This window comes from Aegilops tauschii, chromosome 3 (genome assembly GCF_002575655.3).
Source record: "Aegilops tauschii subsp. strangulata cultivar AL8/78 chromosome 3, Aet v6.0, whole genome shotgun sequence".
Classification (NCBI taxonomy): domain Eukaryota; kingdom Viridiplantae; phylum Streptophyta; class Magnoliopsida; order Poales; family Poaceae; genus Aegilops; species Aegilops tauschii.
In genome coordinates this window covers 419,278,399-419,290,585 of record NC_053037.3, presented here as the reverse complement: position 1 = coordinate 419,290,585, position 12,187 = coordinate 419,278,399, and positions in this window count along the sequence as shown.

Sequence of the window (12,187 nt, the reverse complement as noted above, 5' to 3'; positions counted from 1 at the left end):
CTACGGATCTAGGAAGCATGCTCCGGCACAGAATCAAAACCGAACACTACAACCGTCAGAACGTCATGACACATCCAAGTACAGGGGTGCCGCGCACCCCCTATGCTTCACCGATGAGGTGCTGGATCATGAATTTCCAGAGGGATTCAAACCCGTGAACATAGAGGCGTACGACGGAACGACAGACCCTGGGGTCTAGATCGAGGACTTTGTCCTCCATATCCATATGGCTCGCAGAGATGATCTCCACGCCATCAAATACTTGCCCCTCAAGTTGAAAGGACCAGCCAGGCACTGGCTGAAGAGCCTCCCCGAAAACTCGATTGGAAGTTGGGAAGAGCTTGAGGATGCTTTTAGGGCTAATTTTCAAGGGACCTATGTCCGAACTCCGGATGCAGACGATTTAAGTCATATAATCCAACAGCCCGGAGAGTCAGCCCGAAAGCTTTGGAACAGATTCCTCACTAAGAAGAATCAGATTGTCGACTGCCCGGACGCCGAAGCCTTAGCGGCTTTCAAACACAGTGTCCGGGACGAATGGCTCGCCAGACACCTCAGCCAGGAAAAACCAAGGACAATGGCAGCCCTAACAAGCCTTATGACCCACTTTTGCGCGGGCGAAGATAGTTGGATGGCCCGTAGCGGCACCAGCGACCCAAGCACATCCGAAGTCAGGGATGGTAATGGAAAACCACGACGCAATAAAAGTAAGCATCGAAACAATGAAGACAGCCCAGACAACACGGTGGTAAACGCCGGATTCAGGGGCTCTGGAACCGGTCAACAGAAAAAGCCATTTAAAGGCAGTGGAGATGGACCGTCCAGCCTAAACAAGATTCTAGACAGATTATGTCAGATTCATGGCACCTCTGACAAACCTGCAAATCACACCAACAGAGAATGCTGGGTTTTCAAGAAGGCCGGTAAGCTAAACGCCGAACACAAGGGGAGGGAGACGCCAAGTGAAGACGAGGATGAGCCTCGCCAGCAAAACACTAGGGGACAGAAAAAATTCCCACCAGAGGTCAAAACAGTGAACATGATTCACGTAACAAAGAGGAGGAGCAAAACCGCACTCCGAGACGTATGCGCCGTAGAGCCTGTCACCCTCAAGTTCAACCCTTGGTCGGCCTGCCCGATCACTTTTGATCGCAGGGATAACCCGACCAGTATCCGGCACGGAGGATCGGCTGCCTTGGTACTAGACCCAATAATCAAATGATACCATCTCACCCGAGTCCTTATGGACAGCGGCAGTAGTCTTAATCTGATATATGAGGACACAGTCCGCAAAATGGGTATAGACCCAACGAGAATTAGCCAAAGCAATACTACCTTCAAAGGAGTAATACCAGGCCCAGAGGCCCGCTGCACGGGCTCTCTCGTACTAGAGGTTGTATTCGGTTCTCCCAACAACTTCCGAAGTGAAAAGTTAACCTTCGACATCGCTCCATTCCGAAGCGGCTATCAAGCACTACTCGGAAGAACGGCTTTCGCTCATTTTAATGCAGTACCGCATTACGCTTATCCTAAGCTTAAGATGCCCGGTCCACGCGGCATCATCATAGTTAGCGCAAACACTAAGCGTTCCTTACGCGCGGAAGAATGGGTGGCGGCTTTAGCAGCCGAACACTAAACGGCCTCTCCAACTAGAATAAACGATCGGTCGTCAAGACCGCGAACACGGCTAGACGAGTCCCGCGCACCACTAGCTGTAACAGCTTAGATAAACCTGAGATTGGGTTGATGAATATACCCCCATAGATGGTGCTAGGGGCTTCCCGCATGTAAAAAACGCTACAGTTCGGGTTGACCCTATTTAGATTGAATTTTAATGGTCTATTAAGAATAGTTAATTTTTCGCACGAAGACTTTCATCTAAGTTTTTCTCTTTTACAGATGACAATCGTGCTACACCCTTCCAGGATACGGCACAACGGAGACACAGGCGCAGAGGTGCAGCAGGGCCCCGCTCAAAGGTTTCTTTTTAGATTAAGACCCTCTGTAAACCTTTCTTACTGTCTCTTGTTGCTTTACACCCCCCTGATACTCACCACAACTGATAGGATGCTGGCCTTATTGGCATTTCGCCACGTCAGGCTAATGCACGTACCTGGAACTTCAGGGTTCATTATCAAGGGCGTTACTCCGCCCGGTATACTTGGTAAAGTCTGAATACCTTAGGGAGTGTTCGGCGTCGCGAGTTTGGCCTTATATGCATTAGCTCTGAATCATGTCTTTGGTCAATAGTTGGGTTTGCCCTGCTCCCGTGTTTTGCTACCTTACGTTCCACTCTATCGGCTAAGGTGGCACCGGGAGAACTACTGCGATTGTGCCCTGGTTCATCCGGATGAGCACCTCAGTAGAGAAAGCCGAAAACTGACTGTCATGATAAAGCGCGAGATTGGTCAACCACTCGATGACTCAGCGGAATCTTCGCGATTCCTCTACATTAACTAAGGGTCGGTTTTCCTGGTCATGTATGTACGCGCCCCGTACTCGGACGAGCGCGGAAGTACCAGGGGCTATATAGTAGCCCCACTGTCAAACTCCTATGGCTAAGTGAAAGTGTTAAAGCAATATAGTCCGATTGCCTTGTTCGCCGCGCTATCACCTCCTTAATGGACCAAGACATTGGATCAAGTGTGAACACACACTTTTCCGAACACCCCCGCATTATATGCATGGGGCCTGAAGCCGATGACTGCAAACTTTCAGGTTATATACATACATAAACGGCCGCACAGGAGGCATCATAATACTTTCAGGAAAAAGTATAAACACAGCCTTTATAGTCATAATAGCATTGTTTTTACAATTGGGATACATGTCACTCAAACATGATACTCTTCGAGCACTGAGCCTCTATTAAGCGAGCGCCTTCTAGGACTTCTTCAAAATAGTGCTCGGCCGATACCCGGCCTACGGCCGAACTCTGGGTTGCAATAGCGGTGGCCTCCATCTCTGCCCAGTATGTCTTAACACGGGCAAGAGCCATCCGCGCACCCTCTATGCACGCCGACCTCTTTATAGCGTTGATATGCGGCACCGCACCAAGGAATCGTTGCACTAGACCAAAATAACTATTCGGCCTTGGTCCTTCTGGCCAAAGATGATCCACGACAGACCTCATGGCAAGCCCGGACAACCTGTGGAGATCAGCCCACTCGGCCATTTGCTCATTTAACAGTAGCGGACGCGTTGGAGCACTGAACTGCGACCAGAACAACTTTTCCACTTCGTGATCTTTCTGATCTTTGAAAAACTCCGTCGCATCAGCAGCACTTGTTGCCAAGTCCAAGTACACGTCTACATCACTCCATAATTGATCCAGAGGGGCATACTTCGGATCTCCGAACTTCGTCCGCAACAAAAAGGGCTTCCCAGCCGTGATATCTCCGGCTTGACGAAGCTCCTCCTTCGCCGCTCTAATTTTAGAGCGGGTTTCCTTGGCGGCTTCCTTGGCTTTCTTCAGGTCCACCGCTTGCGCTTGGCTTTCCTTTTTCACGAAGCTCATATCGGTTGGCGACATCCTTCAGCTCAACAGCCATCTTGGCTATTTTTTCTTCGCTCTGGCGATGAGCAGCCTATTCGGCTCTTAACTCTTCGGCCGCCTTTAGCGCGGCCGCATCACCTCTCCTGGCTTGTTCCTTGGCTCAGGCAAGTCCCGCCCGAAGGGTCTCCACGGCAGCAGCTCCATCTGCAGTAACAGCATATTATAGATACTAGCATTATGCTCCTCTTAATATATGTTGACCACCGGAGAATACATACCCTGTGCCTCGTCAAGCCGCTTGTTTACAAGCACGATGTCGGCATCTGCCGCATCAAGTTGCCGCCTCAGTTCGGCCAATTCACTAGTCCGGCGCCATCGGACCCTCAGCCGCCTGCACATGAAAGAAGCATTATCATTACCTGGGACTATGATCCTCTGTTTGCCGCCTTTTGACAGCAACCAGAGTCTCAGGGGCTACTATCTGCATAGGGCACACCTAGCGTGTGTGGGACCGCCAAAAAATATTTATATTACTTTGCGTACCTCAAAGCCTCTCAGCAGGCTCATAAAAGCTTCATGCAACCCACTTTCGGCAGATGAAATCCTCTCAACCACCGTACCCATTAAAGTATGATGCACCTCTGAGATAGCCGCCTGCTCCAGAAGACTCATCAGCGCGTCTGGTCGTGCACCGGACAGTCTTGGACTCTTTCTGTTGTTCTCCTTAGGAGCCGAATACTCCGGACTTTGGGTGGCCGAAGGGTTACCTTCTGGCCTTGGTGGATCAGGAGAAATCCTCCGTGACGAAACCTCAGGGTTGTCCGCCTCATGAGGTGGGGAGGCACGGGGAGGCGTTTCGCTCTCCATCATCTCCGGAAGAAGATCCCCCGAAGACGAACTCTGTGGAGAAGGGCTACGATCCGAACTGCAAGACATACGTCTCGGTTATTGTCCTCAGAGATGAAGTAGGATATATTTACTATAAAGTACTTTTGTTTACTTACAGCTCGGTGGAGGGCTGATCCCCTTGCGGGCACTGTGCGGTAATAATGCCCTTCGGGGCAGGGCCCTCTGGTGAAGGTTTCTTCCCTCGTTTGGAAACTCTTGTTTCCAAGTCTTCAGAGGTGGTCCTTTTCCTTCCTTGGGGAGAGGGAATTTTAGATTCTTCTCCCCGGTTATCCTCCTTCGCGGAGACACTAATTCCCCCGGTTCAGATGAGTAATGCGTGAGGCCCGCTTTCAGCTTCTTTATTCCTCCCTTTATCTTCCTCTGATGGCACCTGACAAGGTGCATACTCAAGCATCCTGGCTAGTACAGGATCCAGTGAGCCTTCGGGAAGGGGGGCCGAACACCTGATCATCTTCGCCTTTTTTATCCAGTCCTGGTCAGAGAGCGACTTTTCAGAATGATGTTGTGATAAATAAAAAGACAGCATGTTCGGCCGCAGAATTACTTACCTGGGTATCTGGACGATTGCAGTTTAGACCCGCATCCTCGGTGGTGTCCGGACACATTATTCGTGGTCCGAAGAACAATCCATACATCCCTTCGAGCGTCACGACGAAGAATTGTTGAATAGTTCACGGTCCTTCCGGGTTGAACTCCCACATACGGAGAGGTCGACGCTGGCATGGCAGGACCCGATGAACTAGCATGACCTGCATTACTTTGACGAGGCTGACATCTCTCTCGAGGAGTTCTCGGATGCGACCCTGCAGTGTCGGCACGTCATTAACCGGCCCCAATCCAGCCCCTTGTTGACCCACGACGCCAGTTGTGGCGGGGGGCCCGAACGGAAGGCGGGGGCAGCTGCCCACTTAGTACTTCGGGGACTGTGATGTAAAACCACTCCCGCTGCCGTAAGTTGGACATCTCCGGGAAGGAACCCTCTGGCCATGGAGCATCGGTGCCTTTGCTTATTATGGCACCTCCGCACTCTACGTGTCGCCCATCGATCATCCACGGCTTCACATTGAAGGTCTTGAGCCATAAGCCGAAGTGTGGGGTGATGCGTAGGAAGGCTTCACACACGACGATGAACGACGAGATGTGAAGGATGGAATCCGGAGCCAGATCATGGAAATCGAGCCCGTAGTAGAACATAAGCCCTCTAACAAAGGGATCAAGACTAAAACCTAGCCCTCGGAGGAAGTGGGAAACAAATACGACACTCTCATTGGGTTCGGGCGTGGGGATCACCTGCCCTTGAGCAGGCAACCTGTGCGAGATTTCGGCGGTCAGATACCTGGCTTCTCTTAGCTTCTTGATGTCCTCCTCTGTGACAGAGGAGGCCATCCACCGGCCTTGAAGGTTGGATCCGGACATGATTGAAGGTCCGAAGCGCGTAGCCTCCGCCTTGGGAGTTGGAATTCTAGGTGGAGGAAGGGAAGGATCGAGCGCGAGAAGAAAAGGACAGGCCTTGGCCCCTTTATAAAGAGGGGGAATATCGAGCGTCCTCCGCGTGGCCATCTGGAACTTGCCTAAAATCGAGGAGTCATACCAACGGGCACAATTGGGTTACCCACACCCGTATTGATGAGAATCCCGTGGTAAGGGGAACACGATCTCTGCTTTGACAAGACGTGCCAATAAAACCGCCTCGCAACATGTGCAGTGGCAGGCTGGGAAAAAGGTTCATAATGACCGGTCCATGGCAGAACGTCACGCTATGAAAAAGTTGTCAGCAGATTAGATTTGTGGGAATATTATACTCTCTACGGTGGTATGTGGAATTTTTTTTGCAGAACCGGACACGATCCTAGTGTTCAAAATCTTCTATGGAGTATTCGGAGGAGGAACCCGCCTTGCAATGCCGAAGAAAATCTGCGCGCTGGACTCATCGTCATTGAAGCCTAGTTTAGGGGGTACTGAGGGAGTCCTGGATTAGGGGGTCCTCGGACTGCCGGACAATATACTTTGGCCGGACTATTGGACTATGAAGATACAAGATTGAAAACTGCATCCCGTGTCCGGATGGGACTCTCCTTGGCGTGGAAGGCAAGCTTGGCAATTCGGATATGTAGATTTCTTCCCTTGTAACCGACTCTGTGTAACCCTAGCCCCCTCCGGTGTTTATATAAACCGGAGGGCTTAGTCCATAGGACAACAACAATCATAATCATAGGCTAGCTTCTAGGGTTTAGCCTCTACGATCTCGTGGTAGATCAACTCTTGTAATACTCATATCATCAAGATCAATCAAGCAGGAAGTAGGGTATTACCTCCATCGAGAGGGCCCGAACCTGGGTAAACATTGTGTCCCCCGCCTCCTGTTACCATCCGCCTTAGACGCACAGTTCGGGACCCCCTACCCGAGATCCGCCGGTTTTGACACCGACACGGACTTCATCCGAACTGCGTCGCGATATCGCCCGATACAGAGGCGCCGCACACCCCTTATGCTTCACCGACGAGGTGATGGAGCACCAGTTCCCAGAAGGGTTTAAACCCGTAAACATTGAATCATACGACGGTACGACGGATCCCGCAGTATGGATCGAAGATTTTCTTCTCCATATCCACATGGCCCGCGCTGATGATCTCCATGCCATCAAATACCTCCTGCTCAAATTAAGGGGACCAGCATGGCACTGGTTAAACAGGCTCCTAGAAAATTGTATTGGCAGCTGGGAAGACTTGGAGGATGCCTTTAGAGACAACTTCCAAGGCACCTATGTTCGGCCTCCAGACACCGATGACCTTAGTCACATAGTCCAGTAACCCGGGGAATCATCTCGGAAACTCTGGACTAGGTTCTTAATTAAAAAGAACCAAATTGTGGATTGTCCAGATGCCGAAGCCCTCGTGGCCTTTAAACACAGCGTCCGAGACGAGTGGCTCGCCCGACACCTCGGTCAAGAAAAGCCGAAGTCCATGGCAGCCCTTACCACACTTATGACCCGCTTTTGCACGGGAGAAGATAGCTAGCTAGCTCGTAGAAGCAATGACACCAGTGACCCTGGCACCTCCGAGGCCAGGGATGGCAATGGCAAGCCACGACACAACAAGCACAAGTGTCGTAGCAATAACAAAGGTACCAACGACAAAGCGGTCAACGCTGGATTCCGTGGCTCTAAATCCGGTCAACGGAAGAAGCCATTCAAAGGAAACATAGATGGTCCATCTAGTTTGGACAGAATACTTGATCGGCCTAGCCAGATTCATGGCACCCCCGACAAGCCTGCCAATCATACCAACAGAAACTGTTGGGTCTTTAAAGAGGCCGGCAAGCTCAATGCCGAACACAAGGGGAAAGGGCCGCCCAGCAAGGACGATGATGAAGAGCCTCGCCCACTGAGCATAGGGGGACAGAAGAAATTTCCCCCCGAGGTCAAAACGATGAACATGATTTACGTTACTCATATCCCTAAGCGGAAGCGCAAGCGCTTGTTAAGGGACGTCTACGCCATTGTGCCAGTCGCCCCAAAATTTAACCCGTGGTCAGCCTGTCCGATCACCTTTGATCGCAGAGACCATCGACCAGTATCCGTCATGGAGGTTCGGCTGCATTGGTCCTCGATCCAATTATTGATAGATTCTACCTCACGCGAGTCCTTATGGACAGCGGCAACAGTCTCAATCTGCTTTATCAGGACACCGTCTGCAAAACGGGCATTGATCCATCAAGAATCAAGCCCACTAAAACCACCTTTAAAGGGGTAATACCCGACGTAGAGGCCTGTTGCACAGGATCCATAACGCTGGAAGTCGTCTTCGGCTCACTGGATAACTTCCGGAGCGAAGACCTGATCTTCGACATCGTCCCGTTCTGCAGTGGCTATCACGCACTACTCGGATGAACTGCTTTCGCCCGTTTCAATGCAGTCCTGCACTACGCTTATCTAAAGCTTAAGATGCCTAGACCATGTGGCGTTATAACAGTCAATGGAAACTTGGAGCGCTCCCTCCGTACAGAGGAGCATACCGTGTCCCTCGCAGCCAAGGTGCAGGTGGGCCTCGCTAAGCCGAATACTACACTGGTAGTAAAGCCCCCGGACACTGTTAAACGAGTCCGATCTACCGTGCAGAACGACAGTCCGGCTCCTCCAGAGCAAGATTAGCAATTCGGCCTCCGTCAATGCCCCAACCTTCTAGCAGCATATGTACCGCGCGTACATAACTACGTGTTAAAAATACCATGGGCAAGGATAGAGGCATGCTAAACATAAGGTCCACGGTACGGCTCGACCCTATCCGGACCTCCATATTGTTCCACCTTTTTCTTCTTGTTTTTATTTTTCAGGTTCTTTACAACCCACATCAATTTCTTTTGGTAACATGGGCCTCCTTCTAGGCCCCTTATGCATACTCGAGTGTTGATCCTCTCAAAGGATCATGCACCAAGGCGAAAAGCGGCATAGACGTGCGGCAGAGTGTCCAAAGGATCTTCAAGGTCACCTTTTTTTAGGACCTGTATACAGCTTTCCCTTGTCTTTGGCATGTAAAATAGCCGTGATGCTTATCGCATCTTCTGTACAAATACGTTTTGACGTACTAATCAGACTATAATGGAAACAATTTTTCGCCCAACCCTGTTGGTATTGGCTTATTTTTTTAATCTGTTTTTCCACTTCACGTCGAAATTGACATATACCCCTTGGTACGACTTAAATCGCCAGGGGCTCTTTCAAGCCATATATATATCTTCAACAATAGAAAGTCTGAACACTCTCAGAGTACACTTCGACGTCCCGAATACTGCATTTTATGCATCAGCTCCGAATCACGTCTTTGGTCAATAGTTGGGTTGCCCGGCTCCTGTGCTTGCTACCTTACGTTCCGTTCTCGGCTAAGGTAGTAAAGGGAGAACTACTGTGATTGTGTTTCCGGCTGGCCCGGTCAAGCACCTTAGTAGGGAAAGCCGAAAACTGACTGTCGTGATGCGGCGAGAGCTGGTTAGCAATTCGGTGACTTACAGAATCTGTAGCGATTTCTTCAGTATTACATGAAGGGCTGACCTTTTTCAGTCATGCGTCTAAGGCATCCAAGTTCGATAGCCGCATGCGCACCAGGGGCTATCTTACAACCCCATTGTCAAACTCCTATGGCTAAGTGAGAGTGGTAAAGCCACATAGTCCGATTGCCTGGTTCGTTGCACTGACACCTCCTTTATGGACCAAGACGTTGGATTAACATGCTGTCACGTGTTATTCCGAACACCCCCGTAGTACCTACATGGGGGCTGAAGCCGACGACGGGCAAACTCTCAGTGACACAAACGGCCGCACAGGAGGAAAAATGCTTTTAAAGACAAACAACATAAATATATTATGAAGCTTTAGTTCATACAACCATCTGGGCAGTTCGGATATATTTATTCAAACAAGATGTCCTTTGAGCACTGGCCCTCTATCAAGCGGGCACCTTCCAGGACGTCTCCAAAATAGCGCTCCGACGTACGGCGGACCTTGTCTCTAGGCGGACCTCATGTTGGCGGCCTTCATCTTGGCCTAGTGCATCTTGACACAGGCAAAGACCAGCCGCGCGCCTTCTATACATGACGACCGCTTGACCGCGTCAATACAGGGGAGTGGACAAGTCGCTACACTAGGCCAAAATAGCTGCTCGGAACGGTTTCAGTTGGCCACAGCCGGACTATGACGTCCCTCATGGCTGATTCGGACATCCTATGCAGCTCGGCCCACCATGCCAACTGGTCATTTAGCATCGCCAGGCGCTCCCGCGCCTCGCACAGTGACCAGAATAGCCCATCCATCGCGTGTCCCTCCTGAGCCCGGAAGAACTACGCGGCGTCGGCGGCGCTCTTCGGAAGATACGCAAAGACATCTGGACCATCCCTCAGCCGCGTGATCAAAACATACTTCTAATTACTGAATATACTACGTAAAAAGAAAAGGCTTACCAGCCGCCCTCTGCTCGGCTTGCTGGATCTCCTCGCGAGTCACTCGGGATTCGGCCCGCGCATCCTCGGCCTATTTAAGGGCCTGGGCAAGATCAGTCTCCTGGGCTTTGCTCCTCTCCTCTAGGGACTCACACTTGTTGGCGGCGTCCTTGAGCGCGTGCTCCAATTCGTTCACCCACTGCTCATATTGGCAGCGGACAGCCTGCTCGGACTTCAAATCCTCGGCCGCTTTATCAGCGGCCACCTTGTTCACCCTTGCCTACTCCTTGGCATGGGTTTGTTCACCCCGAAGGGCCTCAACCGCAGCCGTGTTGCCTGCAATCATACACACAGCAGCGCATGAGCTTTGACATAAAATCTGTATCTCAATACAGGAATGAACAAAGTGTTCTAAAACATACCTTGTGCCTCATCCAATCTCTTGTTGATGCGGACTAGATCCTCATCGGCCAGCCCCCAGCTTATGTTTAAGTTCGGATACTTCGGTGGCCTGAGCGGTCGCCGCTAACAGTGAAGCCTACATTTCAACGTATACAGGTATATTATATCCTACGAAAATTATCGATCCTCTGCCCCCCTTTTCTTTAGCACAAGGGACGATTAGATTCTCAGGGGCTACTAGCTATACACAGGCATCTTTTCATATGAAAAGCAGTTAGGGATATTACATTGCATACCTCGAAGCCTTTTAGCAGGCTAGTGAAGGCCTCGTTCAGTCCGTTCTTGGCGGACTGAACCTTTTCAACCACCACACCCATTAGGGTGCGGTGCTCCTCCAACATGGAAGCACGTTGCAGTGCCTCCATCAGGGTGTTCGGCACCTCTGGACTAGTGGTGGTTGCCACAAGAGTTGACACCCCCTCGCTTGAAGGGGGTCGCTTATTTGGTTCCGGAATCGTTTGGGTTTCCAGAACGAGGTTCGGCTGGGAGCCGAACTGATCAAGGCCCCCGCCATCGGTCTTCAGGGGGATTGCGCCCCCCATGTTCTCGGTAGCCAAGGCATTACCCTCTGGCGCCGTTTTGGTGGTCTCCCGTACCGCTCCGTGGCCCGGAGAGGCCCTGTGGGACAACACTTCGGTGTCTTCCGTGGCGGTTGGCGGGGAGGCTCGCGGAGGCGACTTGCTCTCCATCATCCCTGGATCTAAAGAATTCCCCTCCGATGATTGTTGGAGGAGATCACAGGCCGGACTGCACCATACAATGTGTTAGGACCGTAATCATAAAGACCGAACTTATGTAAGGCATCTTTGGATACTTACGATTCGGCGAGGGGCTTTGGCCTGGGGCGCCACTCGGGGATGGCTTCGGCGTCCGAATCTGAACCGTCTGGGAGGGATAATTTTCCCCTTTTGGACGTCCCCGCCTCGGGGCCTTCGGAGGCCGCCCTCTTCTTCTTCCTCCCCTTCGAGGAAGGATTGCTTTCTGCCTCCTCCTCCTCGTCTTCATCTTCCTCGGAGGAGTGAGTATCGGTCTCTCCGGACACCGCGTCCGGAGTACCTTTGCGGCGGAGGCCATCTTTGGCTCCTTTCTTCTTCTTCTGGACCTTTTTCTCCGGTGCTTGATAGGGTGCCGGGACCAGCATCCTGATCATAAGAGGATCTGCTGGGTTTTTGGGCAATGGAGCTGAACATCTGATCTGTTCTGCCTCCTTCGTTCAGCTCTGTTTTACAGGATGGAATTATCAGTACACCCCCTCTTTTGATTAATGAGTCGTGTTATGTTCGGAAAGGTAGCACTTACTGGGGAGGGTGGTTGATAGCAGTCTAGGCCGATGTCCTCGGATGTCCCTGGCCACGACTTTTGTGTTTTGAAAAGTAGCTTCCAGATTG